The following is a 26933-nucleotide window of genomic DNA, read 5'->3' as shown; positions in this document are numbered from 1 at the left end:
CCAGTGTGGAACATGGGTTTGAGAAAGGCTGGAGAAACCAGTGAGAAGACATAACCACTGCCCAGAGATGAGGCCTGGGTCTGGGGCTTTCAGGGAGATGGGAGAAGTAGATGGAAGGCATAAGGGAAAGTTATCTGCACTTAAACTAGCTGCCAGGGCAAAATAACTATCTCATTAGACAGGATGGGAAAAGAGTACCAAAAATGAGTGCAAAGTCCTGAAAATGCCCCCAGAGTGTTCAGAAAAAGACATCAAACTATCAATGCAAGGCCTCTCTTCCTTTCCTCCTTGATGTGCTCATGCCCATGGAGTAGAATGCCCTTTTTCAGGCCAAAGCACCTTGCCCCCTGAATCAAACTACAGGAGTAACTATAGGCCTGAGCACTCCTCCTGAAGCTCTCTGATGACCTAAATTACAATGGGCTCAGCTCAGCCCTGTCCCCAGATGAGCCCTTGACCAGAGCCTCTGGAAATTACCAGATGTACATGGCAAGGGACACTAAGGAAAAGCAAATTCTCTTTAGCTTATTTTCTCTTTGTTGGTGTTGTTCCCTGAGATGGACCTTGCCCTATACGATAACCCCAGCCATGGTGCACACATTCCTCAGAATGATGTCACAGAAAATCCAGTCTCAACATGGAAAGGGATAGGAAGCACATTTGGAATCACACGGTGTTCTCTGTGTGAAGAGCTCTTCAGTTTCATTTCAACTTTCATGAAGGAAATTCTATTCCTGTGGGAAACCACTTCAAAAACAATATATTGAAAAAGAAAGAAGAAAAATGAACTCCATTATACCAATGGTACATTCCTTTCTTCTGTTTTGCTCTGTTTCTCCCACTTGTAAAATGCACACCAAAGACTATTAGAGAATATAATTTGAACTGCTTCATTCCAAAGTTAAAGTGTTGAGAGATTAAAAAAAAAAAAAAACTACAGTGAAATAAAAACAGGTCTCCATTTTTTAACACTTGAATTTGATTATAACTTTCAGTTCTGAAATTTGAAATTGTACAGGGCTATTTCCTCAAACTAAATTATACATACTCTTATCAGACACTAAAAAGCATGAGTAGTTATCTGGAAATTATGTGTTTTCTACCCACATTCACATACGCACACAGAGACTGTAGTATAAGCAATTTGTATAAGACAAGCTATTGATCACACATTCATCTACCCCATAATAGGCAAGTTGGCATCCCAGGGTCTCTGGGTCTACTCTGTGCCAAAGATCATTTTGATTGTTTACATATAGTATATATATAATTCTCATAAAAACCTCATAGGGTGGATATTCCTCTCCCCACTTTACAATGTAGAAATTGAGGCTCAGAAGGGTTAAATAACTTTCCCAAGGTCACACAGTGTATAAGTGACATGTATGGGCTGAATTGTGTCCCTTACAAAATTCATATGTTGAAGTCCTACCCTTCAGTACCTGAGAATGTAATTGTATTTGGAGATATGGTATTTAAGAAATAATTAGGTTAAAATGAAGTCATTAGTATGGACCCTAATTCAATATGATTGTGGTCCTTATAAGAAGAGAGAGACATTGTGGAAAGACCATGTGAGGACACTGAGAAAGCAATCATCTACAAGCCAAGCAGAGAGGCCTGAGGAGAAACTGACCTAGCCAACTCCTCAATCTTGGACTTCTAGCCTCCAGAATTATAAGAAAATTAATTTCTATTGTTTAAGCCACCCAGTGTATGTTACCTTGTAATGACAGTCCTATAGCAGCCAACCCAGAATTACCATCTGATTTGCAATCTTCCTGAAATCATCATTTTTCACCAGAGAATCAGGTCTGGGAGAAAATGGGGTTAAGGGAGAATTAATTTTACTTAATATTCAATGTGCCAAGGCAAACTAGGGTTTAGCTCAAGGTAACCAAATTACCCAAGATGGCCCAATGTGGGGGTTGTGGTGGTAAATGTGGTGATGTTGGGAGTTCTAGGGAGGAAGGGCAGTAATAACTCAAGCCCAGAAGAGCTAGCGATAGCATTTTTCCTTCAGGTAATCAGTTTATTAAATCAGACCTCAGGACGATGACCAGGATCTCAGATGCAGGATCCAGGCCCTGTCATGTAACCCAGCACGGGGAATTGGAAAAAGTTTAGTAAGGGTCCCCAAGTCACCCTCTCTCCCACCAATTTTCCATATATTGCACTGAAGCCTTGATGACTAAGTTATTAGGCCCCTCTTCTGGTCCAACATGGATCTGCTGGGGTAAGGGAGGGCAGAGCAGAAACTGGGCCCATGCCTGGTGACCCAGACAAGCTCCCCAAAATGCTGAAGGGGGCCAATTCTCCTCCTCATGATGAATTTTTCCTTCTCAGAATTTCCTCCCAAAGGAGAGAAAGGGAGCACAATTATCTATGGAATCCAGTTTGCTTAGATGTCACTTTAAATGAATAGGAGCCAGCTTCAAATAAAACAACTACTCCCTCTTTCTGGTTTCCCGGGGCAGAGTCTGTGATTTTCTCCACCTACTCTTCCCCACTCTCCTACCACTATCACAGGTGAGGGTTCTCAGCCCTGCATCTTCTGGCCTTGATGGATACCCAGTTCAGCTCATAAATCCCTCTCTTACAAATCTCATTTTTTTCTATCAGTTACCAAACTTCCCCCAAAAATATTCTCAAGTCTTTGTAATTTGATATCTGTGATATGCAAGCTGCCCAAAACCCAAGGCTTGGGCAAGAGCTGTTTCTTCCCAGACTTAAGGGCTGTACTAGGCTTTATAGTTCCCTAGAGAACTGGAATGCTGAACAGAAAACTGAGGCAGAAACAGTACTGGCCTTCATCAATCTCTTGGGGCAGGTACTTATCAGCATGGAACTCCTGAGTTTTTAATATACAGGGCCCCAAGGCTTGCTAAATACTGAACCTGAAACTGTACTCCACTTTACCTCTCACTGTCCCCCCACTGGCAAGATGAAAGCTCTAATGCTCCTGTTTGGTCCTACTATGGTCAGAGTCAGCCAGAATAGGACTCTGCAGATCCATCTTTACTTCACCTTTTCTTGAGTAGACAATGAAGTAACTTTATTTAAAAACTTGACTAATGTTCAACTCTTGGCATTTTGAACCTTTTATTCAGTGATGTATAAAAGAGTTTATTAATTTATTTGGGGCCTGACAGATATAAGGGAGACTTCCCTACTTTTAGCCAAATATTCACCTAAAGTATTCTAGAAGAAAAATAAGAAGTAGGGGGAGATGAGGAAGAAGGAAACAAGGAAAGGGAGGCGTAGGGAAGAGGAAGGAAGGGAAAATTTCCAGCTCTTTGGATCTAATGGACTAATCTGCTTCTCTTGCCTGTTAGGGGTGAGTGGTCTGTTTAACTTCAGTTCTGTCTAGATAATGAGCAGATAACAGCATACCTACCCCTTGCATAGAATCTCATGATGTCTGCTATATCCTAGGGCTTCATTATCCTTGGCATGGGTCTCTCTAGGCCTGTAGCCTTTCACTGTGTGATTCCTTAGAAGGACCTTGTGAAAAGGTGAGCAAGTAGTGCCTGATCCCCAGGTATTCTCAGCCAAAATCCAAAGGTGGATCTGACTTCTTTCTTTTGAGCCCTTAACAGAACTCCAGTTTCTTGGTATTACTTGGCTCAGAATAGTATTATAAGAACTACACTTATCAAGTTGGCCCTCCTGGATTTCCCTGGCATAGTAAAAATAGATATGGCTTCCCTGTGTCTAGGTTCAGATTTGCTGATGTGACTGTCAGCCCTTCTTGGGTCAAGAGTTCAAGATATACAGATGTAATCAACTGAATGTTTGTGTCCCCACAAAATTGATATATTAAAGCCCTATCCCCTAATGTGATTATATTTGGGAATAGGGCTTTTATAGAAATAATTAAGGTTAAATTAGGTCATTAGGGTAGGGTACTAATCCAATAGGATTAGTGTACTTGTAAGAAACATACCAGAGCTTTCACTCTCTCCCCTGTGAAGGTACAGTGAGAAGAGAGCTGTCTATGAGCCAGAGAGAAAGCCATTACTAGAAACAAAACCTTGCCAGACACTGATGTTGGACTTTCCAGCTTCCAGAACTTTTAAGAAAATAATTTTCTGCTGTTTAAACCATGTGGTCTGTTGTATTTTGCTATGGAAGCCTGAGAAGACTAAAACAAAACAGTAAAACATATGCCTCAGTTTTCCAGGGAAAATATAAAGGAAACTTTGATTTCCATGTGTATATGATTAGACAATCTACAAAGGTTGTCACAATCATTATTTTAAAAGTTTCTAACTGCAGACCTCATTTTACAAAAGGGAAAACAGGCTAGAAGAAGGAAGGTGATTCGTGCAGTGTCAAATGTAAGGGAGGGGGTCAAAATCGGAACTCATACCGAGACCGCTGTTCTCTGCACAAAACTAAGCTGCTCTATAACAATCAATCTTCACACCATGATGTCATCTGCAAATTTGATAAGAAGGTTTCAATGTCTTCACACAAACAATAAAAGTATTTAACGGGGGAGTTGTTACTTACACTTTCTAACCTGAAGACGACAAATGGGTTTCATCTTGCAAGCCAATTGATTTTTTGGCAGTGGCTGCCAATCCTGTGTATTGACAAGGGTTGTGAGGTCACGTTAGGAAAGAAAATCTGGATTATCTATCAACATTGGTCACAGGCACAGTGAGTGTGAAGCATGTAAACCTGGGATTACACATGCTACTCCAACCCCCAAGACAACATGGAGTCCTCATGGATGAACAAAAATGCTTTCCAGCATGAAGAACAAAAATATATTAACAAGGTCAGCCAGGGATAATTTTTTTTCTTAGAATTATTTTTTGAGTTACGTCTCTCTGATCGCTTCTCCCTCAATTTTCATTCTTCTCTGTCAGAATCGAAAGCTGGGGCCTTGAAACTAAATTTCAAAATAAATTTCTTACATGAAATTTTGTGTAGGAGATAACTAGTGTCTAAGAGACAAGTTCTTCAAGATTTTACAATAAACACAGAAGCAGATTTCATGAAGGACTGAGAAGGAGGAAAAAAATGGTTCTCAAGAACATTCATAGCAACTGTTTCATGGTTGGTAGAACAATTGGATATATAATCAGGGAGTAAACAACTTTGATTATAGTGGATTATACCAAGAGACATAATAATATGGCTGTAATTATATATCAGTAGTTGTGCCTCAAATTCTTTTGGAAAATAGCTACTACAAGTTTTACAGAAATAGATTCAAGATAACAAGAAACATAAAGATCACAGTAAAAGCCCTTTGAGACTAAAAAAGTGGCATTTTGCCTCTCCCCATTCTTCAAATCTTAAATATTTTCAGAAATAAATCCTTACTGTATATGACAGTAAACTACAAAGCATGTCCAGCTAATTTTCCCCCTAATTATTCAGTCCTGCATAAGCTAGATGCATGCTTTCAAAACAGATACATGCTTAAAATTATTTAAGAAATAAAATGGCTCAAATAAGACTAACTTATCAATACTTAATAACAGAAGCAACTTCATATAACTACTTTTCTTACCAAAGCTTATCAAATGCCACTTTCATTGACCAAAACTGATAAAAGCTGTTTTTATTATGGAAACTAGAGATATATAAAGATCTTAGAAAAAAATTAGAACCTGTTTTAATTCCATCTTGTTGATTTTTTAAGAATAACTTCTGATTCTTGAAGATAAAGCTTTTTCCATTAATTTTGAAAAGTAATACTCCTAAAGGTTTTATCGGAGCCTTCCACAACTTGGGTTCTATGACCTAGATGTTCTCTACTCGTAGTATTTATGTTCCTGAGAAAAGCTCGCTGGTAACATAAATAATGAAGTCAAACTTCTGATCTTTTTGTAAAATAAAAGTAAATTATAAAATTGGTACACAGAAAAATTGAGAAAGTGTGAAGCTCTAGCAAAAGCACTTAAATTTCATGTAAAAACTAAGGAAGAAGATCTAAACCCACTTAGTGACAGGTTTGATTTCAGAAAAATGAGACACTCTTCTTATTTCACAAAGTACTTATTTTCAAATTTTCAAATACTCTTTCTCTGAAAATAGGGCTCAAATGAGGTAAGAGAAAATAAACCTGAGTTCTAAAAATACACAAAGGCCTCAAACAATACATTTTCTTAAAGTCATAGAATTGGACACTTAAAATACTCCATTGGGTTTGTATCAGAAGTAGTTAACTTTTTGATACAAGTTATTGGACACAAAGTAATAATAATATCTTAACTTTGTTAAGTGCGTTAGTGCTCCCAATTCACGCATGTCATTGGTGCCCCCTTCCTGCTTGGTCTGGGGGAGACTGACCTGACCTCTGCTTGGTGAAAGCTCTGAGCTTTCCTCAAATTTCCCACAGGTACAAATTTCCCACAGGAACAGAGAATATTCCATACTCTTAAGGTCACTTTGGCTTCCAGGCTATTTCTGCCCAATTCCAGTGTTAACTCAGATGCAAGATATCCCCTTTCTTGAGTTCCACAAAAATTCTACTCTCACAAAGCTTGTGAAAGTGTGCAGAATTTCTGAAGATCTGGGGCGTCATGAGAGACTTGGAAGGGGTTTATATTGCAGCACATAGGTAATCTCAGATGAACAGATTCATCTCTATTCTTTTCCTGTGGTTCAGTTTCTTCAACACTGGGAATGTACACCTGCCCATCTCCCTATACTTATGGGTGACTATAGCCTCCCTGCCTCCCTCACTTCTTGCCCCCTACACTTAGGAGCAAACCAACTCCTCTTTTCGTCTAAAGCCACAAATTCTCCAACAAAATACCCATCAGGATACCATCTGTGCCTGAATATAAGAGATCCAAGAATGCATTTTCCAAAAGAGAAGATCCCCTTTAAAAAGTTTCTGGCCAACATTAAATGATTGATATAGGAGAAATAGTCAAATGTCTTTTTACGGTATTGAGTTTATCAATTGAATCACACAATCATATTTAAAAACACACATGAACCTATACCGCTTTATAAAATACTGGGTTTTTATCCTCATTCTCACAGTTCATGAAAATTCTTCACAACTGACATGAGTGTCTTTGCCATCAATAGAGCCATTGTTAAGTCATCTGACACAGTTCCTCCAAACACATCATGTTCGTTTCTTTCTAACTAGTTGGAAGTACAGCATTTTTAATCCTGCCAGACTGCTTAAACTGAAATTTTATCCCAAGTCGTAAGAATCAACTTGTTATTTATGTTCTCCATAATGTAACCATTTAATTTATTGCTTTTTAAAGTGACACTTAAGCCTTATTTACAATGACATTCAACACTTACAATTCAGAGGTCACCCTAGGGAATAATGATTATAGTAGCGGGGTTAAATTTCTTTGCCTTCTTTTTTTTTTTTTTTTTTTTAATAACCAAGAATCTCAGGTGACCTTTATAAATAACTGAAATTAACACTGATTGAAGCTGTTTCAGACATATACTCCCTAAATAGTTATTTGTTGCCCAACTATTGAAAGAATGATGTATGAGACTTGAATTTAAGGTTGCTCTCTTTTTTGGAGGGATAATTTTGAGGGGGAAAAAAACTGCAAACTCTCACCTTATAACCTAGCACATAGGCAACTGTCCCTTAACTTCTTCCCTAGAAGGACTGTGGGGCCAATTGTTAAAATTTTCCTTATTATCCATACACTAACTATATCATTTAGTATTTGTAACAGGGCAAATATTAATCCTATGTTACAGATGAAGAAACTGAAGTTCAAAGAAACATAATGACTTGCCTAGTGTCAGATCACTTGACAGTGGGTGAAGACTAGTCAAGTGGTTTTCCTTAGAATAAAATAAAAACAAAACATAATAACCTTTCAAAGTTGCTAAGACAGTAAATCTTAAATGCTATCACCACAGAAAAGAAACTGTAATTATGTGAAGTGATGGCAGTGTTAGCTAATGTTCTGGGATGATCATTTTGCAATACATGAGTGCATAAAATCAACATAGTGTACACTTTAACATACATGATGTTGTATGTCAATTACATCTCATTAAAGCTGGGGGAGAAAATGTGTATAATGACCTCATAGTACTGTTGTAATAATAGAAAAATGAAAGACCACCAAATTAATGATTAAAAAAATAATAATGCAATAACCTGGATAATGGTCTGTGATGAAGAGGAATGCTTTTCCAGCAATTGACTTTGTAGTCTAAAAAATAAATATAATTCTTTATGTATTCTTTCATTGCCTGATATTTTAAAACATCCCTTGGAATTCTTTTCAAGGCCTTTCTGGTTTTACCTGTAATTGGATCATTTATTACCAAATTCAAAGGTTTAAATAATTATTTTCTTTTGCTTTAATTTTCACATTTTTTAAAGAATTTGTGACTATGTTAAATAAGAAATCATCCAACTGATACTTGTTTATTTTTAAAACTAAAATGACAAATTATTTCAGTCTTTCCAAGGAAGTTTTTGTTCTCATTGCTAGACTGATGTAATGGATTTTTTTTTCTTAAGAATCTCGGGGACAATTCAACAGGAGGAGGGCATTCAGAGATAAGACTGCTCTTCTCAGGGGAGAACAGGCCTGATGGTAGGCAGGACTTTGATAGGGGTAGGGTTTGGGCTGAGGACTGTGAAATTTGGGGTGTGTGTGTGTAAGAAAGAGCACCACCTGCAAAGAAAAAGGGGTGGGGAGACAGGTTGATTTTTAAACAGCTACTCCAAGGATGAAAACATTGAGGAGAGCTGCTGCTAGATCTACGGGAGCCTTGCTGTACAATGCACAATGTGAAATGACTGTGCCACCCCTATAAAAAACACAGCAAAGTCCAAGTTTCTTTGCTCTTTCATATAGACACGAAAATACTTTGTGCTTTGTGTACAAAGCCCTTTTGGGGTAAACGAGAGAGCACAAAGAAGAGGTAGCCAAGCTAAATTCTTTAAACAGAGGCTGAGTGGAGCCCAGGACCCGGGACTGCTAAATTCTGGATTCAGACCAAACTTTTAACATTTTTAAATGCCAAATACTTTGCTTTTGTCCTCATTCAGGAAACATAAGACCTGAGCAATTTTCATGGTTTCTAAAATGAATCCAAACTGAAAGAAGACATCAGTTCATGCATAACAAAAACTCTGTCTCATAGATTGGAGTGCCTACATCTTTACCATGGTCACCTCCTCAGCTTGAACTCCAAACATCATCAGAAACCACCTAATTAGTTCACTGTAAGAAACCACTACCTCGGGAATTACAAAGGACCCAAATTCATATAATCAGTATATTTTTCTTCTTGTAGGTGAACACAACTGAGCAACCAAATCAGAAGGCCCCTTGCTCAGAAGGCCCTTTGGTGGGATGAAATCAGAGCAAGCAAAAACACTACACTGAAACTCAGAATGAGGAAAGTCTTATTTGAAAACAAAACAAAACAAAACAAAACAAAACAAAACAAAACAAACACTCTCAAAAGTCCATTGGGAATACCCTCTGGTTCCATAACTACACTGGAACTCATCTGAGGTCAAATACTCTGAAGTCTTAGCAGCTAGGAAAACTGTGCTGCTTGACTGAGTAGCCCTCACCTTATTAACAACAGTCTTTCTTTGGACATAATGATTCATTCAATCTGGGGACAGCTCAGACTGTCTTTCCAGTGACTTTGCATACCTATGCAATTATCTTCTCTGTTTTGACCTTCAAGTTTAACTGTCAATAAGAAATCTTATTTCTTTCATTTCTTGCTGAAGCCCACACTGCAGGTTTCTGAGAAAATACTACCATTCTCTCCAAAATAATAGGGCTATAATTTCTGTATAAGAAACCATAATGTCACTCGTCCCTTTTTAAAAAGAATTGTTCTTTAAATATCTATTTCTCCTTTTTTACTTAATTCTAAAGACTCTAAGAAACCTGTAGAAACTTAAAGGTATAAAGTCTTGCAAGGATTTTTTAATGACACTTGTTCTTAAAGGTTTAGATTTTGAACATTAGAAGATGTGTCTTTGTAAGTATCCTTGTCAGCACCTCATTTTGCTCCCTTTCAACATGTTTAGATTCAATAGCAAATTCTTACCTAATTGCCTCTTCATCGTTAAGTCCAAATGGAATTCTAGTATATCAACTACTTATGTGGTTTACTTGTTTGTTTTTAATTTTGTGTTCTTCAGTAAAGCTAAAGCAACAACAACAAAAACAACAACAATTCTGGAATGCATTTCAGAGGGCTTTGTGCTTTCTGGGACCATCTAGTATCACAGCAACCACTAAAAGTCTAAGTGTCCTAAAAAATAAAAATAAAAACAGGTCTGGAAAATGTTACTTGGCCTATTTATATATTGGGCCTATTTCCATGGCATTCCAAGATTTAAATAATGCATGGAGCCCTTCCCTACCCATTCTGATTAATTATTCATTCACAAATATTTATTGAGCATATCTACTTTGTGTCAAGGACTATATTAGGTATGAGCCATACAACAGAGAACAATGAGCTTTATATCTAGAGTCAGTGTCTACAACCTTTTTAATTTGATCCATGCTCTTAGAAAAAAAGGCACTATACTCATTAAAAAAAATTTATTTATAAATCACATATATGTGTTCCCATTACTGATATCTTATAGATTATGGGAATTCATAAAAAAAAACTATTTTAAATAGATGAGATTTTCAAAAGTTAACAAGAAATATGTGTTCTAATGTTTTCTTGCCACATATCCCCTGGTTCAATTTGCAAAGCAACTAAGGTGTGTGCATGTCTCACTTTGAAGACCACTGAATCTGTTGTCCAATGTTTAATGCATCTGTCGTTGATATTTAAATAGTGAATTTGTAAAGTGCAAGTGTATTCATTGAACTATTTCACAGATGAATACACCTCTTTCAAAATGTAATGTGAATTCAAGAATTACATGTCAGTGTAGGAAAACAACTTAAGAATATGTATATCTTTTTGTTAAACTTATGCAATTTCCCAGACACCAAATTATGTCATGATCTTAGATTGGTAACTTATACAATAAATGACATGAAATAAATACTCAAGCTTGAAAATTCTGACAGAGACTATAAATATTTCATTTTATAGTTCTATTTCTTTATCTTTGCACTAATCAATATGAATTAAATTTAATGGCATGCCAATACAATATACAAGATAGTCATTACATAGGGTCTATAATGTAATTGATAAAACATTGATTAATAGTTATCATTCTTTAGTAAATTTTTCTTTAATGAATAATGAAGGTATTGTTTATTATTATAATTCATCTTATTATTATACAAACAATTCTTTAAGAGAGCTCTTTGGAAGATGAACGAAAAAGGCAACAGCCATTGACAGACCTGGTTTCTAGGGTCTGTCATTTTTAAAGATACTAAAATCTTAAAATTTAAAAGCATATACATATTTATAAATAAATGAGCTTGTGTGTGTGTGTCTATCTATAAACCATAGGGTCTGAAAAGAAGTAATACTATAATGAAAATTCCCTTCATAGGAGAGCAAACTTTTGATTTAAGGATGAAAATAAAATATTGGTGGTCAAAAGGGGAGAAAATAGCTTCTTGGGAAACTTCAGTAATGATTCCCAAAGCTTTTAGAAGCCTCACTTTAGATCTAATGTGGAATCAGAATATTTTAAATGGAAAAAAAAAGACTTTAAGTGAAAATTATCAGCTGGACTACTATAAAAAAGGGGATGGCTATATTTGAGATATCTTGATCTCAAGGAAACTTAAATAGATATTACTAAGTGAAACAAGCTTACCTGAAAAGTTATACACTGTATGATTCCAGCTATATGACATTCTGGAAAAGGCAAAGCTATGTAGAGAGTGAAAAGATCAATGGTTGCCAGGAATAGGATGATTTTAGGGCAGTGAAACTATTCTGTATGATACTGTGGATCATACAGTACTGTATAATATTGGTGAATACGTGTCATTACACATTTGTCAAAACCCATAGGATGTACAACACCAAGAGTGAACCCTAATATAAATATGGAGTCTGGGTGATTATGATGTGTCAATGCAGGTTCATCAATTGTAACAAGTGTACCACTCTGAAGGGAATGTTGATAATGAAGGTGGCTGAGCATGTGTGGGAGCAATGAAGTATAGAAGAACTCTCTGTACTTTCCTCTCAATTTTGCTGTGAATCTAATACTGCTTTAAAAAACAGTCTATTTGGGGTGCTTGGGTGGTTCAGTCAGTTGGGTGTCCGACTTCTGCTCAGGTCATGATCTCACAGTCTGTGAATTCGAGCCCCGTGTCAGGCTCTGTGCTGACAGCTCAGAGCCTGGAGCCTGTTTCAGATTCTGTGTCTCCCTCTCTCTCTGCCCCTCCCCCACTCATGCTCTGTCTCTGTCTCTCTCAAAAATAAACAAACATTAAAAAATTTTAAGAAAAAAAGTACATTAAAAAGCCTATATGCTCTGGTATGCTGCTATTTTTTAATAAGAAGTAAAATATTTTTTCAAATAAAATTGTAACATCATTTCTTTAGGTTTTTAACTAACACATTCCATTATGCAATTTTACAGGGAAATTATATGACTAAAATGAGCCATTTACACATAGATGGCACAATGAGTATAATAAATATTGACCAAGTTTTGGTTGGTTGAAGTACTTTTATATAAATGCCATTGACTATTTCTGTAGGCTCATTTAAACAGGTAAAAGTAATGATTAATTGGAAAACATTTTTAGTTTTGCATGTGCTCAGAAAGACAATGATTCAACATATTCAATAAAAGGCCATTCTGGAGACTATACTTTGAAGTAAAGCAGGGGATTGAATGGAAAGCAGTTAATAGATCAGGATAGAGACAATTGTGAGACAACAGGTCAAAGGAAAATTACTGAACTTCCCCAGGAAACTTCTAATGATTTAAATCTGCCTTACTAATAATGTTGGAAGAAACAGTTCCTTTCAATTGCAATTTTTACCCTTAAGGAAAGATATAGGGGGGAAAATGCTTCATTTTTTTGGTTTCTATAGTACTTATCTCATTATATACAAACGTTAACATGAATGTCTCCTCTTATGTCTCAGAACTTTTGATGTTATAAGGAACAGAAAAAACTTAAGCTGTGTGACAGGTTGCTAAAGCTATCTCCTAAATCTATTTTCCCCTTCTTACTCAGTTTTAGAAAGGCATGCAGGTAGAGACTCCATTTCCCTGTCAGCTTTGTAGTTTGGTATGGCCAGGTAATGAAACTTAGAACCAATGATATGTGAATAGAAGTAATGTTTCCCATTTCTAGGCTTTGGCCTTAAAATATTGGGGATACAATTCCCTAACCCCTCTTTCTTCTTTTCCTATAGGGTGGGCTATAGACCAGGCAGTGACCCAGCTTCAACCATCCCCAAAAGGAGATCATCCTAGTGGCAGCAGAGTAATAATATGGATGACTCTAACTCCCTGGATGACCTCATTTAACAAAGCTGCTCCTTTAGGCTTAGTGAAGTCAAACTATTACGCCAGAAATAAACTATCATCTTATTTTAGCAATCAGTTTATGTTGTTTCTTTGTTAATCAGCTTAACATTTACTGTAAAATAAAACAAATTTAAAAACAAAAGAGATTTATTGACTAATGTAACTGGAAAGTCTAGGTCTTCAGTGGGCTTCATGATTGGTTTGATCAAAGACTCATTCCTTTCCAGGTCTCTGCCCTCTATGTATTAACCTGGCTTACTTATTATGGTGGTGCAGCCATTAACCAATCATTGAGATCAGAACATGATAATATGTTTTCTATCTTAGACCTAAGCTTCCTCCCCTACCCTAGAGCCAGAGGTGCATAAAGTAGTTGTGGCTACCAAAATGAAAGTTCAGGAAGGTTTCTAAAAAGAGACAAATAGATGCTGGGGAAACAGCCACACCACAATATTTACATGTGTTTCTCAACATTCCTAGTACAGTGGGATTTTTTTTTTTTTTAAAGAAAAGAAGGGGCACCTGAGTGGCTAAGTTGGTTAAGGTCTGACTTTGGCTAAGGTCATGATCTCACGGTTTGTGAGCTGGAGCCCCACATGGAGCTCTGTGCTGACAGCTCAGAGCCTGGAGCCTGCATTGGATTCTGTGTCTCCCTCACTCTCTGCCCCTCCCCCACTAGCACTCTGTCTCTCTCTCTCTCTGTCTCTCTGTCTCTCTCTCTCTCAAAAAAATGAACATTAAAAAAATTTTTTAAAGAAAGGAAAAAATGTTCCCAGATCTACCCCTTCTCTCTGACGTCAGCTCCTCTGAGAACGTCTGCCTTACAAACTGTGATCTTATTTGTTGTTGCTTCCCCAGGACTTAGGATATGTGTCAAGCATATAACAGAAGCCAAAAGAAATTTTTTTAAGTGAATTCATTTAAATTAAGTTTAAAAAGAATACTTAAGAGAAAAAAATCATATCTAGGCAAAATTCTAGGTGTACATTTTTAACTTGAATTTTAAGTTTGGGATATTGAGGGAACTAGATTGAATCAAATATCTTTGAAAAAAACAGAATTTTTTTAGATGGAGTAATAATTTAAAAAATTAAAGGGAAGATACAGAAATCATTATCATTTCTTTTATAAGGCTTTTGTTACACTCAATCAGGGAAATAGAGGAGTAAGGTGGGGTTGGGATATTGACCAGAAATAGCAGCAACCAGCATAGAATATTGCATGAAGAGATTAAAACTATAGAGGGTCTACTCGATCTTTAGCCTGAACCCCAGCTGATAATTATAGACAGAATTCTAGTGTTCAGAGTTGGGCAGCAGGCCAGAAAAGCAGCACCCAAAGAATTCTGTCTTGAGGAGCTTATTTCATTCACATTGTGCTCCTTCTCAAAACCAGCTTGGGAAGCAGGAAAACTCAAGACCATACAAAGTATAATTATTATCATTCCAGCCTCTGAAGTCCATCTTGTCTATGCAGACACATTGTGGAAAATCACGCCCTTTAGGTTTTTCCCAGAAACCATGTGTTCAGGGCCTACAAAGTTCCATTTGAGCAAGAGCATCTGGCTTTGTGGCTACATCTCTGTGGTCCATCGCCAAAGGAAAGATCTTTTATTTTTCTTTTTACTAGGCTGATGTAACCATAGGGTAAGAGTTGTGGAGAACCAGATTCCAATCCTAGACTGGCTTTAAACATACCAGTTAGGAGAGAAAGCCTAATAAAACAAATAAGGGTGAATGATGAAAGGCATGTAAGATCTACAGATATTAGATTATAAAATTCTTGACAGAAGTACATTTGTCTCACCTGTACTCTTAGTCCTCTAATAATGGACTCAAAGAACATAAAAAATTTATTCATACAGAAACAGTCATGAGTTTAACTGAACTGTAGGCAAAGCATGCATTAAATTGGTAGCTACTGACAACTCCTAAAGTCTTGGCAAATATTTTAGAAATCACTTTGATAAAGTATGCCTGGGTGCCTGTAAGTACAACCTAATCATTATTGTTATTAAATATATAACCACTATTCTCTTTTTTATATTAATTTGCCCCAAACTAGTACGCAAGCAGTAATTTTTCCTTTTTATACATTTGTTAACAACAATAAAAACACATTGTTAAAAATATGTATTTTACAGGCAAAATTAATTTATGGTGGTAGAAGTCAAAATAGTGCTATGGGATAGATGGGTATCAATGGGGAAGGAGTAGAAGAGAACTTTCTGGCAAGGTGGGAATGTCTACCTCTTGATCTGTTGATGGTTATAGAGGTTTTATATGTATATAAAAATTCATCCAACTTTACTTTTAACATTTGTGTATATTACTATATGTAAAATATATCTTTATTTAAAATACTTTTAAAATATGCATTTTGCTTAGGTAAAATTCTAGATTTAATGCCTTTGGCTTCAAAGAATTATTTCATTTATAACAACATGAACATAAATGATAAGTACCACATGTGCAGGCAGTATTTTCTTCATGGGTGGTCAAAAACTTGTATTGAAATTCTCATCACATTCTACATAATAAATTATTCATGAAGTTCGATAATATCTCTGGAAATTAATGGCCTTTTAAGATAAATTTTTTAAATGGGAAATTAATGAAATTCTGCTACTCCAGCTAATTTTGCTGTAGTTTTGTGGCAGTGTAAGTATGTCTTTGTCTGTAGTCCAACCACCACAAAATCCTATACCCCTGAAATTATAATTTGTGGCTATGATTATAGCACTGGTTTCAATATAATTTTCACTATATTTAAAATTTGAGAATAAATATAAAATTAGAAAGAAAAAATAATATATGGTATAGCCAAAGCTCTAAACACAAAATTCAGGGTTAGGATCAACTCAAAATATTTTTTCTTTTTCTTTTTCTTTTTCTTCAAGTTTATTTATTTTGAGAGAGAGAGACAGAAAGAGAGAGAGAGAGAGATAGTACAAGTGGGGAAGGGGCAGAGAGAAGGAGAGAGAGGGAATCCCAGCCAGGCAGGCTCCATACTCAGCGCAGAACCTGATGTGGGTTTTGAACTCCCAAACAGTGAGATAATGACCAGAGCCAAAAATCAAGAGTCAGAATGCTTAACCGATTGAGCTAACATGGCACCCCAACTCAAAATATTTCCTTATATTTTTCATTCCTTTTAGACACTCCCATGACCACCCTACTTTGCCCACTGCTCAAAACACAAAGCCTGTTTAGGACATTAATCCCTCCACATACAATTACAAATCCTAATACTTGGAAGCAGGCAAAAGCTGTGTTTACCAGACATTTAAGGAAATATCTTATTATATTTTCTTTTTAAATATTTTCAAAGATGATAATTTTAAATAACAAATGTTCAAATCAACTAATAGATGCCAAAAATAATTGAATGAAATAGCGGCAGTTTTCCTAGTGACTAAAACCAGATATTTTAATACCTTTTACCAGCATTTCTCAAAATAAAGTCTATGAAGTGTTAATAAATCACATTCAAAAAAGGTTTCATGGTTAAGTAGGCTGGGGAAATATTTTGTGAAGAAACTTAAGCAGGTTAGTTACTGTAATACCTCCCAGAGCCTTTAATCTGCTCCTGTGCATTGCCATCCTTTAAGAGCAGGCTATAGTTAGCCTTTGAATACTCCTTTACAGAGACTCATAAGATTAGTGCTCCAAGAAGTGCATTTCAGGAAATACATATGAACAAATGGTTCATTAACGGAGTTTTAAAGTGATTTTTTTTTTCAACAGCAGATTCTTTGCATACACATACCTAGTCAAACCAGTAACATCTCTAATTGTCATTAAGATAACATAAAAAAAATTACCACTTGAGTTCTATTTCATCATCTCTCAATTATATCATGGTAGCATAACACCTGACAATTTAGACTAATTAAAAAATATATACAGAATATTAAAGTGGTATCAAAGATGAATAAACATTACACCACTTGTTTTAAAAGACCTAATGGGTATTTGGTGAGGTGATTCAAAAATACCTGGGTCCCCAAATCTTGGTTTGTTACTAGTATCAAGGTTGACCTTATGGATAATGAATTTTCTCTAAGGTAGGAGTTACCAGAATGGCTTTTTAGCCCCACCGTGTTCCCCAGGGTAGCTGTCAGTCCCATCTTCATAAATTCCTTATTTACTTTTTAAGGCATATCTTGAAATCCTCTAATAAAGAGAAGTCCCTCCCTGAGGGTTAGTTTATACTCAGCAGATTGATCAGGTATTTTCTAAGTGAGAATCAGCAGGAAGCTTACCCTGAGAGAACAGAGAAGCAATACACTTTAGTTTGAGAGAGGAAAGATTTGTGCCCAGTGTGGATTTCCCTTAGGACCCGGCAGTTCAGGTTGGGAAGGCAGTGAAATATCTATGTCTGAGTGAGTCACTCCAGAGTTATAAGAATTTTTCTCTTTTAGCATATGTCACTCAAAAGTCTGAGGGTGATTCAGTCTGTTAAGGTCAACCTCCTGTGAGACAAAGGAGGTTAGAGAAGGGGGAGTAAGAAGGTGGGAGCAAATGAAGTATAACCATTACATCTCCAAGGGCAACTGGATAGTGATAGATGCTACTATTTAAAAATTTCTTCTCCCTATGTTGGCAAATTTTTACTTATTATGCAAAATAGAATATATCTGGTATCTTCAGCATGGTTACACCAAGGCCAATCAAATGCAGCCCACTACTGCTTGTTTTGTAAATAAAATTTTACTGAAATCCAGCCATGCCTATCAAGTCTAGTAAAGGCAGAGTTGTGTACTTTCAAGAGTGACCATGTGAGTGACAAAGCCTAAAATATTTACAACCTGGTTTTTGACAGAAAAGCTTTGTCAACTCCTGATTTAAACAGTCCTTCTTTTCCTTTCCATTCTAATTTTCTAAAATATTTTCAAAGCGACTTAAAGTTTATATTTTTGGAATCAGATTTTCCCTGTGAAAAGACTCAGGTTATTTTACACTAAGAGCAAATTATAGCTAAGTCAGTATAATAGCTAAGCTAGCACATGCAGCTGAAAAGTAGGGAAATAAAATGGTTGTTTTGAAAATATCCCTTTTTAAGATCACAAACATCTGGATATTTCCCAAGACATCTGGAACACCAACTGATTGACTTATTTATATTTAGCCACGTGCATTTTGTAAACACTTGAGGTAAAAACTAAACATTAGAAGTAAAAATAATAATTTCATGTAACATCTTTGTTCAAAATACTTCTAATTTTAAATATCAGCTTTATTGCTCATTTAAAATGCACCAAAAAGTACAACAAAGTCTATAATTTTATCAGACATTTTGGAGAATTTAAAGAACATGATACTGCTTTCTTTCATTCTTTATTTGGTTATGCAATCTCTATTCTCATTGTCTGAATGATAAAAAATAGCATCATTATGATTTTTTAAAAATGCCTCAAAACTTAGAGTGAACAATGTATTTTTCAGTTACTCTATGGTAGAGAATCAGCAAAATAGTAGGAAGCATGTCCCATCTCTGAGCAATTGAATTGAAATAAAACATGTTTCTTGGTCTCTCAGTGTCTGCTCTCTTCATGTTGGAATGACCTGTGGTTAGAGCTAAGTAGATTGTCATGAAAGGATGTGGGGCATTGGAGCCAGACTAGGGTTTGACTGTTGGCCCAATTACCTTCTAGCCTATTTTGGCCCAAGTTTCTTCTCAATATAATGAGGATGATATTTTTATTGGAAATGCAGTATATATGGTACTTGAAAAAAAATAATAATAAAACAATGGCTCCCATTGATTGACATGCTTACTGTGTGCCAGCCACTAAGCTCAGTGTATTATATACACCTTACATCACTTAATCTTCCCAAAAGCCTTAAAGGTAGTCAACTGTTATTAGCTCTAATTCAGAGATGAGTTCACTAAAGTGTTTACTTCCAGTTTACAAATTCTACCCTTAGAAGAGCAGCTACCAATCATCTAGTGCCAACTACATGCCCGAGACTTCACATATATTTTCTCAATTAGTACACAGTGCTAAAAGGTAGCTGTTTTCATTATCTCATTTTCAAATGAGGAAATTAAGGTTTAGAGAGGTTAGTTTTGCCATAGCTACATAGCTATTAGGCAGAGCTGGGGTCAGAACACAGGAAGAAAAACTCCCAAGGCCTGTGCCTTTAACCTTAACTATACTACCTCAGCAAATAGCTATTATTATTGTTGTTGTTGTTATTATTACCACCACCATAGGTATCCTGTTTAAAAAAAACCCATAGGGGTGTCTGGGTGGCTCAGTCAGTTAGGTGATGAGTTCAGCCCAGGTCATGATCTCACGGTTCGTGAGTTCAAGCCCCACGTTGGGCTCTGTGCTGACAGCTCAGAGCATGGAGCCTGCTTCCGATTCTGTGTCTCCCTCTGCACTTCCCCTGCTCATGCTCTGTCTCTCTCTGTCTCTCAAAAAATAAATAAATGTTAAAAAAAATTTTTTTTAAACCATAAAATTAGTACACTAAAAAAACACATGTATGCATATATATGTATGAAACTTGACAAACAGAGGGAATCAAATAGCTCTATGTATAATTTCTCAAATTGAGAGTATTCACCTTTGTACTGAATTGCAAAATAAATATGAGGATTACTGAAAGTCAAAATAAAGCTAAGTACTTCCCACCTGGATTCACTGCCCCAAGACAGTCTTTCTAAAAACAAAATTTGAAATTTTGTATTTCAAAGTTATGTAATGCCTACATCAGATATCTTAAATAGTGTGCCTTGCTGAAAATTTACAAAACCTACAATTATGTCATCTCAAGCTCTGAAAAACAGGCAGTAATGTTTATGAAAGAGCAGGGTGCCAGATATACCCCATGTCAGAAAAATCTATTTGAGTTATAATGCTCTTGTACCCTCACTGCAGATTGTCAGCCAGAGCAATATGCAGAAAATATATAGCTTGCCTGATGGTACCCTTATTATAATAGTCTCAGAATTATGGGATAGATGAATTAGAATTTATACCTGAATAGACCTTTTTCTCTTCTGAGCTTTTGTTGTTTTTTTTTTTTGTTTTTTTGTTTTTGTCCATCATTAGATTTAGGGATGGTTGCTTAAATGTCTAGAAAGAAATGGTATATAACCAGAAAAATTGCTGCAGAAGTATGATTTTTGTTACAACATTTGGGCAAGTTTTGAAGAAGAGGTCTTAAAACAATAAAAGACATTGTTCACAGAAAATCAATTTTTTTTTGACCATCTAATTCTCAGCAAGTCACTTCCAGCAAATTCTGCAGGAAGCATAGAATTAGTCCATACTGTGTAACCCCAATGGAGAATGAAAATGTTAGAAATGCGAATAGCTTTTCCTGTTTTGCCTTTTCACCATTCTATTCTTTCCATACTTATAATGACTAGAATTCATTCTAATACCATAATTAATACTTCTTTGGGTCACCCACCCAATGGAGAATTTCTGAACACATGAGTATGCCACCCACTGGTGGAAGGGTATTAATCTACATTTGCAAAAGGTGAGAACTTCTATGGATCCTTTAAGAAAATGGTAGTATCTTTGAGACTTCTGCTTGAATGACCAATTGTTCAACTGATTTGTTTCAATTACGCTGTTTTTCCATCATTAAGGTCAAGTTTTATTCACTATCACCATTTAATCTTAGTTTTAGCTGGTCAGTATTATATAGCTAGGAAGAAATAAAGGTCTATGGCCTGAAGAGTACCTGTCTTTCTCACACTTCATAGGAGTAGAAAGAGAATGCAAAATATAGTCCCTGATTCAGGGGTTATGCTGAAAGTGTACTTCACAGGTCCTGAAAACACTTAGAATTTTATTTTTTTACTCTAGGTATAAGATTTGATAGTTCAAAACAGATACTGAAGAATCTAAATTCTAAGCTCATTTGGAAAATCTATAATGCATAAGAACTCACCTCATTTTTATGACTGCTCTATTAATAGCTTAAAAAGACAAAATTAAATTCATTCCTAAGGATAATAGACTGTTTTATGGTACCTTTGTACAGCTGAAGATAGAAGATTAAATTACCACTTCAACAGTGAATTATTTTAAATATTTTAATAACATGCTGAATTTTACAAGAGAACAACCTTAACTGTTCCTTCATTAGTAACAAGTAGAGTTGCCACCTAAAATATAGGATGCCCACTTAAATTTAAATTTCAGGCAAGTAATGAATACATTTTTTAGTATGTATATATTCCCTGAAATATTTAGGACATACATTGCTTTAAAAAAAGATCCTTCTTCATCTAAATTTCAAGTGTAACTAGGGATCCTATATGTTTATTTGCTAAATCTAGCAACTTTATTGGTAGGCCAAACCCTCTGAATGGTTTTCAAGCAGTGATCAGGAGTTCAGTTGGCTATCAACATCCTTTACATTCACCCATTCATTCACTAACTCACTCATTAATTAATTTAACAAGTATTGGAATACCTCCTTTACTGTTGTCAGTATCAGGAATAGTTTTGTAAAACCCCTGCCTCATGGATCAGTGGTCCTCAAACTTGGTTGTCCATTATGATCAGCTGGGGAGATTTTTTTTTTTTATTAATGGAGTCCTAGATACAACCCTCAAAGATTCTGAATTACTTGTTCTGGGATCTGGCCTGGTTATCAGACTTTTACAACCTCCCCAGATGATTCGAATATATGACCAAGGTTGAGAACCACTGCTGTAGATGGAGACAAATTATATATTCTTAGCCATTTTTTTTTTTTTTTGCAATCCCTGCATCTGCCATAAGGCATGCCTATTAATGGTTGAGTCACTCAGCAGATCAACTCTTCAGAGAAGCAAATTGCAAATAATTTTAACTGAGATTTTTCTAAAGCAATGTAACTATTAAGCTAGCATTATACATTATTAAATTAAACTATTTTGCCTCAATTTTAGAACTATGAATATTTAAATGAATGCATTCATCCATTCATTCAAAAATACCTAAATTTCTGTCCAAGCACTGGGCACTGAACCAGGCACTAGAGATGGAGCCATGAAAAAGGTAAAACTCCTATTCATGCAAGAGGGACAATTAGTGTGAAAGCAAAAATTAAACACTTCCTATGAAGAAAATGAATCAAGGAGTCAAAGGAATTAAGTAGTGGGGAGGGGTGCATTTTAGAGCAATCAGGAAAATTTTCTCAAGGAACATCTGACCAGACACCTGAATGATGTGAGGACAGAAATTATGCAAATATCTCCAGTGAAAGGTAAAAGAAATACCAAGGAGGTCTGAACAAGTTTGGTGTGTTCACAGGAAGAGCTGAAAAGACGGTGTGACTACAGCAGTGGTAGGAGGAGAGTGATACAAGATGAGGCCATACAGAAGTATAGGTAGCTCCTTAAACCAATATAAGGACATGGGACCGTATTCTGGGCTGCAGAGTAAGAGATATGGTTTAATTTACATTGTTAAAAATATCACCCTGGCTTCCTTATGGAGACTTGCTGGTAGGGTGATGGTGCCATAAAAGAAGCAGATTACTGTAGTAGTCAGGGTGAGGGATGATGGTGACTTGGACTAGGGCAGTAGCAGTAGAGCTTTTAAGAAGTGGTTGGGATATAATTTGAAAGTAAATCCAACAGTTGTTTCAGATAGGTTGGATATAGGGTATGAAGGAAAGAGGAAATAAGAATATCTTGGAATTCAGCTTCTACTAAGACGGAGATAAAGGACTGACACAAGAGTTCTGGAAAGACCAGGTTAAGTTTGAGGTGCATAATCATTATCCCAGTGGATAGGATCATTATGGTAGGTATGTATATCTGGATCTCAGGGCTGCAGATACAAATTTAGATTATCATCTATATATAAAGGTGTACTTTTTTCCTCTATTAAGTTTAATACATTGGACTGGTTTAAACAAAGTGGGGCAGTCATTTCCTTTCAAAATGAATTACTTCCTTTGGGAGTTCTACCTATGACCTAAACACTGGTACTGATGAATTATAATCCTTTACTACAGAAAACATATATAAAAGGAAATATTGCCCCTACAACTTTTTAAATGTCCTTAGGATTGATACATGAAATAATTATGAAAATTATTTTGATGATGCATGAGGTCTTTTTAGGCTATGGCTAAAAAGAACTTCTCATGATCAAGAAATAATTTTCAGGGCTCCTGGGGGATCAGTCGGTTAAGTGTCCAACTCTTGATTTTGGCTCAGGTCACAATCTCACAATCATGAAATCGAGCCCTGTGTTCAGCTCCATGCTGAGTGTGGAGCCTGCTTGGGATTCTGTCTGTCTCTCTCTGCCCTCTCCCACTCACTTGTGTGCACAAACTTTCTCTCAAATTAAATAAATAAACATTTAAAAAAAGAAATGATAATTTTCAGCTGTAACTTTTATTCTTAAAATTGTTTTATCATATGTCGGCAAGGATGCAGAGAAAGGGGAACACTTTTGCACTGTTGGTGGGAATGCAAAATGGTATAGCCACCCTGGAAAGTAGTATGGAGGTTCCTCAAAAAATTAAAAATATGGGGCGCCTGGGTGGCTCAGTCGGTTGAGCGTCCGACTTCAGCTCAGGTCACGATCTCGCAGTCCGTGAGTTCGAGCCCCACATCGGGTCTGGGCTGATGGCTCAGAGCCTGGAGCCTGCTTCCGATTCTGTGTCTCCCTTTCTCTCTGCCCCTCCCCTGTTCATGCTCTGTCTCTCTCTGTCTCAAAAATAAATAAAAAAATGTTAAAAAAATTTAAAAAAAAATTAAAAATAGAACTACCCTATGACGCAGCAATCATACCTAGGTATTTATCCAAAGGATACAAAAATGGATTCAAAGGGGCACATGAACCCCAATGTTTATAGTAGCACTATCAACAATAGGCAAATTATGGAAAGAGCCCAAATGTCCATCGACTGATGAATGGAAAAAGAAGATGTGGTATATACATACAATGGAATACTTCTCAGCAATCAAAAAGAATGAAATCTTGCCATTTCCAACAATGTGGATGGAACTAGAGTATATTATGCTAAGTGAAATAAGTCAGAGGAAAGACAAATATCATGTGATTTCACTCATATGTGGAATTTTAGAAACAAAACAGATGGACATAAGGGAAGGGAAGGGAAGGGAAGGAAGAATAAGATAAAAACAGAGGGAGGCGAACCATAAGAGACTCTTAAATACAGAGAACAAACAGGGTTGCTGGAGGGGTGTTTGGTGGGGGGATGGGTTGAATGGGAGATGAGCATTCCTTAATGCTGGGATGAGCACTGTGGGTTATATGTAAGTGATGAATTGTTAAAGTCCATTCCTGAACCCATTATTACACTATATGTTAACTAATTTGGATTCAGATAAAATTAAAAGATTTTTTAGAATTGTTCTATCATATAATTTAATATTAAAACAATCCAGAAGTATTTTTTAAAGGTAAATGATGAATGAGGGGCACCTGGGTGACTCATTCAGTTCAGTGACCGACTCTTGATTTCAGCTCAGGTCATGACCTCATGGTTCATGAGTTTGAATCCTGATCAGGTTCTGTACAACAAAGCCTGCTTGGGAATCTCTGTCCCACTCTCTCTGCCCCTTTCTCTCTCTCTCTCTCTCTCAAAAATAAGAAAATCAATGTAAAAAGAATGGAGGCAAATGATGAATGAAAAGTAGATTTTTAATCTACTGTATTTTTTAGAATGAGGTTAATACAAGCAGCATTAGTTTCGAAAGGTTAAAAGGAGAATTTTAATACATTAAATAATCTCTATTTCAATATTTGCTAGAGTATTCCATTTGTAAAGTTTTTTTCAAACCTGAGTTGTACTAGGAAAAAAAAAAAGATTTGGAGCTTCATATTGCCACTAAACCAGTTATATGGTTGAACACAAACTGGTTAACTGCCTTGAACCTTGGTTTTCTTATTGTTAAAAAAGCTTTAAATCTACTTCAAAGGTCTTTTGTATAAATAACATAATATATGTAAAAGTATTTCATAAATAAAATTACACACCAATGAGAGGTAAATAAGTCATGGCATAGTGTCCACATACTCTTCTATTGGTAAATATATATCCTGTACTCAAGAATTCAAAGCAAATGGCAATAATGTTAACCTCACTACAATAAACTAGTGAAAAAGTATTTCAACCTCAAGAACATAGAGTCAAAATTCTTGTCTCTTTATTATTTTTTTGACTTGTTTCTCTGGTGATATTTGTTTATTTTTTCTTGAGCTATTAAGGTGATTGGGTTTATCCTTTTCTCTCTCTCTTTGATGAAGATAAATGAGATATGTGACATGGTAAGAATAAGGAGTAACCACTGACAGATGGAAAAAAAAGAGAACTATAAAGCATTCAGATAAAGCGCAAATAAACAGCAACTCAACTCTCCTCTAAAATTTACAGTATACAGTAGTGTCAACAATAGCCAAATTATGGAAGGAGCCCAAATGTCCAACAACTGACAAATGGATAAAGACATGGTATACACACACACACACACACACACACACACACACACACACACACACAATGGAATTATTACTTGGCAATCAAAAAGAATGAAATCTTGCCATTTGCAACAACATGGATGGAACTAGAGTACATTCTGCTAAGTGAAATAAGTCAGTCAGAGAAACAAATATCGTATGATTTCCCTCATATGTGGAATTTTAGAAACAAAACAGATGAACACAGGAAAGGAAAGTAAAAATAAGACAAAAACAGACATGGAGGCAGGGGCGCCTCTGTGGCAATTAAGCATCCGACTTTGGCTTAGGGCATGATCTCCCAGTTTTTGAGTTTGGCCCTGGTAGGGCTCTGTGCTGACAGCTCGGAGCCTGGGGCCTGCTTCAGATTCTGTGTCTCCCTCTCTCTCTGCCCCTTGCACACTCGCGCTCTCTCTCTCTCTCAAAGATAAACATTTAAAAAAAATTTTTTAAAAATACAGAGAGGGAGGCAAACCATAAGAGACTCTTAAATACAGAGAACAAACTGAGGGTTGCTGGAGCGATGTTGGGTGGGGGGTGGATGGACTAAATGAGTGATTAAGGAGGGCACTTGTTGGGATGAGCACTGGGTGTTATATGTAAGTGATGAATCACTGAATTCTACTCCTGAAATCTTTATTACACTGTATGTTAACTAACTTGGATTTAAATAAAATTTAAAAATTAAAAAAATTACAGGGTAAGCAATATATAATTATGCACTTATATTAGTAATTATTTACTGCTGAAAGGTTTTTTTTCTTCTTTTAGAGAGTGAATTTTAACCAATCAGTAAAACACCATTATCAGTCAGCCTTTGGAGTACAGAAAAGAGTTGTATTAAATAGTAATAGGATTCACTCCCATTTCCCTAGTTCTACCCTTGATTCCTGGACCTGTGAATCTTGGTTATGGGAGAACCAATACTATATACTGGATGCTAATGTAAACATAAACAGCCTACTGAATGATATGGGAGTGACATCACTCATTGTTACTCTTAGTGTCCACCAACAATATTTTTTTTTTGCTTTCTGTACCCACAACCTTACATTC

General features: G+C 36.1%; 1 protein-coding gene across 6 annotated transcripts in view; it reads right to left on the bottom strand.

Annotated features, from left to right (window-relative positions):
• SLC9A9 (solute carrier family 9 member A9) overlaps positions 1-26933 on the bottom strand; it is a 763188-nt gene that overhangs the window by 709727 nt on the left and 26528 nt on the right. Inside the window, exons 1-2 of one of the 6 annotated variants that reach the window (XM_042998714.1) lie at positions 4516-4545; positions 1724-1814 (exon numbers count right to left, since the gene is read on the bottom strand). The exons of the other annotated variants lie outside the window; for them this stretch is intronic. The gene's annotated coding sequence lies outside the window, so the exon portion shown is untranslated. Of the gene's footprint in view, positions 1-1723; positions 1815-4515; positions 4546-26933 lie in introns of those variants that run through there. 6 annotated transcript variants of the gene reach the window in all.

The sequence above is a fragment of the Panthera tigris genome, chromosome C2 (assembly GCF_018350195.1).
Source record: "Panthera tigris isolate Pti1 chromosome C2, P.tigris_Pti1_mat1.1, whole genome shotgun sequence".
Lineage (NCBI taxonomy): Eukaryota > Metazoa > Chordata > Mammalia > Carnivora > Felidae > Panthera > Panthera tigris.
Note: the sequence above shows the minus strand (reverse complement) of the source record. Positions and strands in the feature narration are given on the sequence as shown.